General features: G+C 35.4%; 1 long non-coding RNA gene across 1 annotated transcript; it reads left to right on the forward strand.

The window, feature by feature from the left end:
* Positions 1 to 757: 757 nt before the first annotated feature.
* On the forward strand, positions 758 to 1,665 carry LOC309712365. The gene is made up of 2 exons (XR_014278269.1): positions 758 to 1,148; positions 1,229 to 1,665. It is a non-coding gene; the product is annotated as an uncharacterized lncRNA (long non-coding RNA).
* The last annotated feature ends 5,027 nt before the right edge of the window (positions 1,666 to 6,692 follow it).

The raw sequence follows: 6,692 nt of genomic DNA on the forward strand, positions 1-6,692 counted from the left end.
AACAGAATTTGAAAGAAAACAATGGAATTTGAATCAAAACAACGGAATTAAAATGTACAGAACAGAGTTTGAATGAAAACAACGGAATTAGAATGTAGAGAACAGGGCCCTGTTTCAGGAAGCCGGTTTAGTGGAAAAACTGAGTAAGTATACCCTGAGTTAACGAAAACTCTGGGTTTTCGGTTTCACAAAGCGAGTTCAGCTGAAGCCTGAGTGAGTCACTATGACGACACACTCCGTGAAGCTAACCTGCCCCCTAGCAGGTTTACTACAACTAACCCTGACTGTCTCCGCCCCTTTGTCGGAAACCTGACAGTAGGAAGTGTCGGACATGGCGTGCCACTTCCTTGAAGAGCCAGTAGATCGTGAAGCCCAAATTCTCCGCAGAGCTCTCCGCCGGGAGAGAGTGATCAGAGCGCGTTTGGACATTTTATCATTTCCTGATGATTGTCTGTGCGAACGTTACCGTTTTTCAGCACAATCTATAATTTATTTGGATAACATCCTCAGGCCATATATTACGCATGTGACACATCGTGGACATCCTCTCAGTTCTGTACATATTATTTGTATTGCACTTCGGTTTTTTGCAAACGGGAGCTTTCTGTATAATATTGGTGACGCTGAGCACGTTTCCAAGGCTACCGTCTGTCGGGCAGTCAGGAATGTTACAGTTGCACTGAAACGTCTCCTGTACTCGTCTGTGGTTCCCCGGTCACAGACCCACAAGATTTATCAAAGAGGGATGCCACAAAATTGCAGGTATCAGGATGACCAAAACGTAATGTATGATGTGGTGATACTTGGACTACTACTTAAATTTTACATTTATTTTCAGGGTTCCCAGGCGTGATTGGCTGTACAGATGGCACTCACATTCCAATCATTGTTCCTTTAGTAAATGAAGGAGACTATGTGAACAGGAAGTCTTTCCACAGCATTAATGTACAGGTACATAGTTCCCTGTAGCATTTCAAACTAACAAATTATTTCATTATAGTAATGGATGCTAATTTGTGTTCTCTGCACTGTGAAGATCATATGTGATGCTGCCAACATTATCACAAATGTGGAAGCCAAGTGGCCAGGCTCTGTCCATGACTCACAAATATTCCGTGAATGTACACTGAGCACAAAATTTGGACATGGTGAGTTGAGAATACTTTAAAATATATAAAGACCAATTGCTTCAGGGACATTTGAACTGAAGTGTACCCTTCTGTCTTAGGAGAGTTCACTGGCTACTTGCTTGGTGATAGGGGGTATCCATGTTTACCCTATTTGCTTACCCCTTACCCTGACCCTGAACCGGGCCCACAGCAGCGATATAATCTGGCTAATTGCAGGACAAGAGCCAGAATTGAAATGACTATCGGAATGCTTAAGGCCCGGTTCCAGTGCCTGCAAAGACTCAGGGTCACCCCAGAAAGGGCATGTGACATTATTGTGGCATGTGTGATTCTTCACAACATTGCCACAATTAGAGGAGAACACTGTCCTTCTGAACCAAACATCAGCAGTGATCCAAACCATGAACATCCTGACCCTCCCACGGACATACAAGATGGAAGCGCAGTCAGAGACACCATATGTCACAATCATTTCCTTTGACCCATCACCTCAACATGTTGAAAGAAGAATAAACAGATTTTTTGTTCAACTGGCTTTATTGGTCGCCTGTATTTCCTGTACACAAAGTATTAAAAGATGTACACCTCATAAAGTGTCTCTGTTGCTTCCTCCTCTGTAACAGCTGTCAATGTTTCTTCATTATTTTCCTGTAGTAAAGAAATAGACAACATTGCTGTTCTACTGTACACTCATATAATCTGTGGAGTATTACTCACAACTGCATGTTGGTCTGGCTCAACAGGAGGCTGCACCAGATGCAGTACACCATCACCATCAACTGATAGAATATGAGGTTTATACAGGTCACTTATAACTTACAAGGGACCAAATGGCAATTAACAAACATACCAATCACCTTACACTTCATTGTCATTATGCTCTCAAAGACAACCAAGACTGAGGGAAGGCAAAATCAGTAGGAAAATAACTTCACTACAAAATAATCCATTATGGTAAAGAGTTTATCAAATGAATGAGTAGCACTGCAAAGGTGACTGTGAAGAAAGGATGTATGCACATCATGTATTATTTTGAATTTACCCCCTATGTAGGCACTTGTGTCTTGCGGGGTTATTGACTCAGAGGATGTCCCCACAGAGATGCCTTCGGCCACAGGGCGCCCACTGTTTTGGCTGAGGGCCAACTGCTCAGCCTCTGTGAGTGGTGGTGGTGGAGGACCCCCACCTGTTTTTCGGGCCTCCGCTTTTTTTCTGTTGGCTATAACGGGCCACATTTGAGCATACAGAGTAAGCAAATATGTACTTGTAATGTGCTCAGATAATTTCAATAAGTGCTTACAGACAGAAAATTAATGTAGCCTCTAACTGCAATTGATTTACATGGGACAAACAGACCAAGCACTATGGCTCATAATACAATTACACCTTACCTGTTTGGACTATATTTTTATATTTCATTTTTACTTGCTGCCAGGCACGTTTGGGGCCTGTTGGGTTGCACCTGCGCTCACATCACATCACAAAATAAAATGTATAAAATAACAAATAAAATAACATATGATAAAATAACGTGTTAAATGGGTGGAAATCCCTAGATCAATGTTTAAATTAACACTCACGCATTGACTCTGTCGGCTATGTTTTGCCATGCATGCTCCCTTTCTTTTGCAGCTGTGGCTGTGTTACTTTTTTCCGCAGAATTTGCATGTTATCGGCATATGCTGCCATCAGAATTTCGGCCTCAAGCGCTGTGACATACATTGACCGCGCCTTCTTTCCCTCCGTCTCCATGGTGACTCGCTTAATCTGTGCTCCGCTTATCAGGGCTTTATGTATCCTCGTCCGCGCGCTTCACTTGGGGTTAAAGCAACTCCGCGTTGACTGAACTAATTGTTATCAGCCTTTCTGAAACGGAATATTCCGAGTTGGACAGTTCGGGGTTACTCAACCGTGAGTGTCGTTTTTCACTCTGAGTTTTCCAAACCGGCTTCCTGAAACAGGGCCCAGAATTTGAAAGAAAACAATGGAATTTGAATCACAACAACAGAATTGAAATGTACAGAACAGAGTTTGAATGTAAACAACGGAATTAGAATGTACAGAACAGAGTTTGAATGAAAACAACGGAATTAGAATGTACAGAACAGAGTTTGAATGAAAACAACGGAATTAGAATGTACAGAACAGACTTTGAATGAAAACAACAGAATTAGAATATACAGAACAGAGTTTGAATGAAAAACGGAAGTAGAATGTACAAAACAGAGTTTGAATAAAAACAATGGAATTTGAATCAAAACAACAGAATAGAAATGTACAGAACAGAGTTTGAATGAAAAAAAAACGGAATTAGAATGTACAGAACAGAGTTTGAATGAAAACAACGGAATTAGAATAAAAAAAACAGAATTGAAATGTACAGAACAGAGTTTGAATGAAAACAACGGAATTAGAATGTACAGAATAGAGTTTGAATGAAAACAACGGAATTAGAATGTACAGAACAGAGTCTGAATGAAAACAACGGAATTAGAATATACAGAACAGAGTTTGAATGAAAAACGGAAGTAGAATGTACAAAACAGAGTTTGAATAAAAACAATGGAATTTGAATCAAAACAACAGAATTAGAATGTACAGAACAGAGTTTGAATGAAAAAAACGGAATTAGAATGTACAGAACAGAGTTTGAATGACAACAACGGAATTAGAATGTATTAATAGTCCATTGTTTTCATTCTAATTCTGTTGTTTTCATTCAAATACCATTGTTTTGATTCAAATTCAGTTCAATGGAAAAACAATGGAATTTGAATCAAAACAACAGAATTAAAATGTACAGAACAGAGTTTGAATGAAAACAACGGAATTAGAATGTAGAGAACAGAATTTGAAAGAAAACAATGGAATTTGAATCAAAACAACAGAATTGAAATGTACAGAACAGAGTTTGAATGTAAACAACGGAATTAGAATGTACAGAACAGAGTTTGAATGAAAACAACGGAATTAGAATGTACAGAACAGAGTTTGAATGAAAACAACGGAATTAGAATGTACAGAACAGACTTTGAATGAAAACAACAGAATTAGAATATACAGAACAGAGTTTGAATGAAAAACGGAAGTAGAATGTACAAAACAGAGTTTGAATAAAAACAATGGAATTTGAATCAAAACAACAGAATAGAAATGTACAGAACAGAGTTTGAATGAAAAAAAAAACGGAATTAGAATGTACAGAACAGAGTTTGAATGAAAACAACGGAATTAGAATGTACAGAATAGAGTTTGAATGAAAACAACGGAATTAGAATGTACAGAACAGAGTTTGAATGAAAACAACGGAATTAGAATGTACAGAACAGACTTTGAATGAAAACAACAGAATTAGAATATACAGAACAGAGTTTGAATGAAAAACGGAAGTAGAATGTACAAAACAGAGTTTGAATAAAAACAATGGAATTTGAATCAAAACAACAGAATAGAAATGTACAGAACAGAGTTTGAATGAAAAAAACGGAATTAGAATGTACAGAACAGAGTTTGAATGAAAACAATGGAATTAGAATAAAACAAACTGAATTGAAATGTACAGAACAGAGTTTGAATGACAACAACGGAATTAGAATGTATTAATAGTCCATTGTTTTCATTCTAATTCTGTTGTTTTCATTCAAATACCATTGTTTTGATTCAAATTCAGTTCAATGGAAAAACAATGGAATTTGAATCAAAACAACAGAATTAGAATGAACAGAACTGAATTTGAATCAAAACAATGGAATTTGAATGAAAACAACGGAATTAGAATGTACAGAACAGAATTTGAATGAAAACAACAGAATTAGAATGTACAGAACAGAGTTTGAATGATATCAAAGGAATTAGAATGTACAGAACAGAGTTTGAATGAAAACAACGGAATTAGAATGTACAGAACAGAGTTTGAATGAAAACAACGGAATTAGAATGTACAAAACAGAGTTTGAATGAAAACAACGGAATTAGAATGTACAGAACAGAGTTTGAATGAAAACAACGGAATTAGAATGTAGAGAACAGAATTTGAAAGAAAACAATGGAATTTGAATCAAAACAACAGAATTGAAATGTATAGAACAGAGTTTGAATGAAAAAAACGGAATTTGAATGAAAACAACGAAATTAGAATGAACAGAACTGAATTTGAATCAAAACAATGGAATTTGAATGAAAACAACAGAATTAGAATGAAAACAATGGAATATTAAAACAAACAACAGAATTAGAATGAAAACAACGGAATTAGAATGTACAGAACAGAGTTTGAATGAAAAAAAACGGAATTAGAATGTACAGAACAGAGTTTGAATGACAACAACGGAATTAGAATGTATTAATAGTCCATTGTTTTCATTCTAATTCTGTTGTTTTCATTCAAATACCATTGTTTTGATTCAAATTCAGTTCAATGGAAAAACAATGGAATTTGAATCAAAACAACAGAATTAGAATGAACAGAACAGAATTTGAAAGAAAACAATGGAATTTGAATCAAAACAACGGAATTAAAATGTACAGAACAGAGTTTGAATGAAAACAACGGAATTAGAATGTAGAGAACAGAATTTGAAAGAAAACAATGGAATTTGAATCAAAACAACAGAATTGAAATGTACAGAACAGAGTTTGAATGTAAACAACGGAATTAGAATGTACAGAACAGAGTTTGAATGAAAACAACGGAATTAGAATGTACAGAACAGAGTTTGAATGAAAACAACGGAATTAGAATGTACAGAACAGACTTTGAATGAAAACAACAGAATTAGAATATACAGAACAGAGTTTGAATGAAAAACGGAAGTAGAATGTACAAAACAGAGTTTGAATAAAAACAATGGAATTTGAATCAAAACAACAGAATAGAAATGTACAGAACAGAGTTTGAATGAAAAAAAAAACGGAATTAGAATGTACAGAACAGAGTTTGAATGAAAACAACGGAATTAGAATGTACAGAACAGAGTTTGAATGAAAACAACGGAATTAGAATGTACAGAACAGACTTTGAATGAAAACAACAGAATTAGAATATACAGAACAGAGTTTGAATGAAAAGCGGAAGTAGAATGTACAAAACAGAGTTTGAATAAAAACAATGGAATTTGAATCAAAACAACAGAATAGAAATGTACAGAACAGAGTTTGAATGAAAAAAACGGAATTAGAATGTACAGAACAGAGTTTGAATGAAAAAAACAGAATTAGAATGTACAGAACAGAGTTTGAATGAAAACAATGGAATTAGAATAAAACAAACTGAATTGAAATGTACAGAACAGAGTTTGAATGACAACAACGGAATTAGAATGTATTAATAGTCCATTGTTTTCATTCTAATTCTGTTGTTTTCATTCAAATACCATTGTTTTGATTCAAATTCAGTTCAATGGAAAAACAATGGAATTTGAATCAAAACAACAGAATTAGAATGAACAGAACTGAATTTGAATCAAAACAATGGAATTTGAATGAAAACAACGGAATTAGAATTTACAGAACAGAATTTGAATGAAAACAACAGAATTAGAATGTACAGAACAGAGTTTGAAT

The sequence above is a fragment of the Aulonocara stuartgranti genome, assembly GCF_965226115.1.
Source record: "Aulonocara stuartgranti genome assembly, chromosome: 8".
Lineage (NCBI taxonomy): Eukaryota > Metazoa > Chordata > Actinopteri > Cichliformes > Cichlidae > Aulonocara > Aulonocara stuartgranti.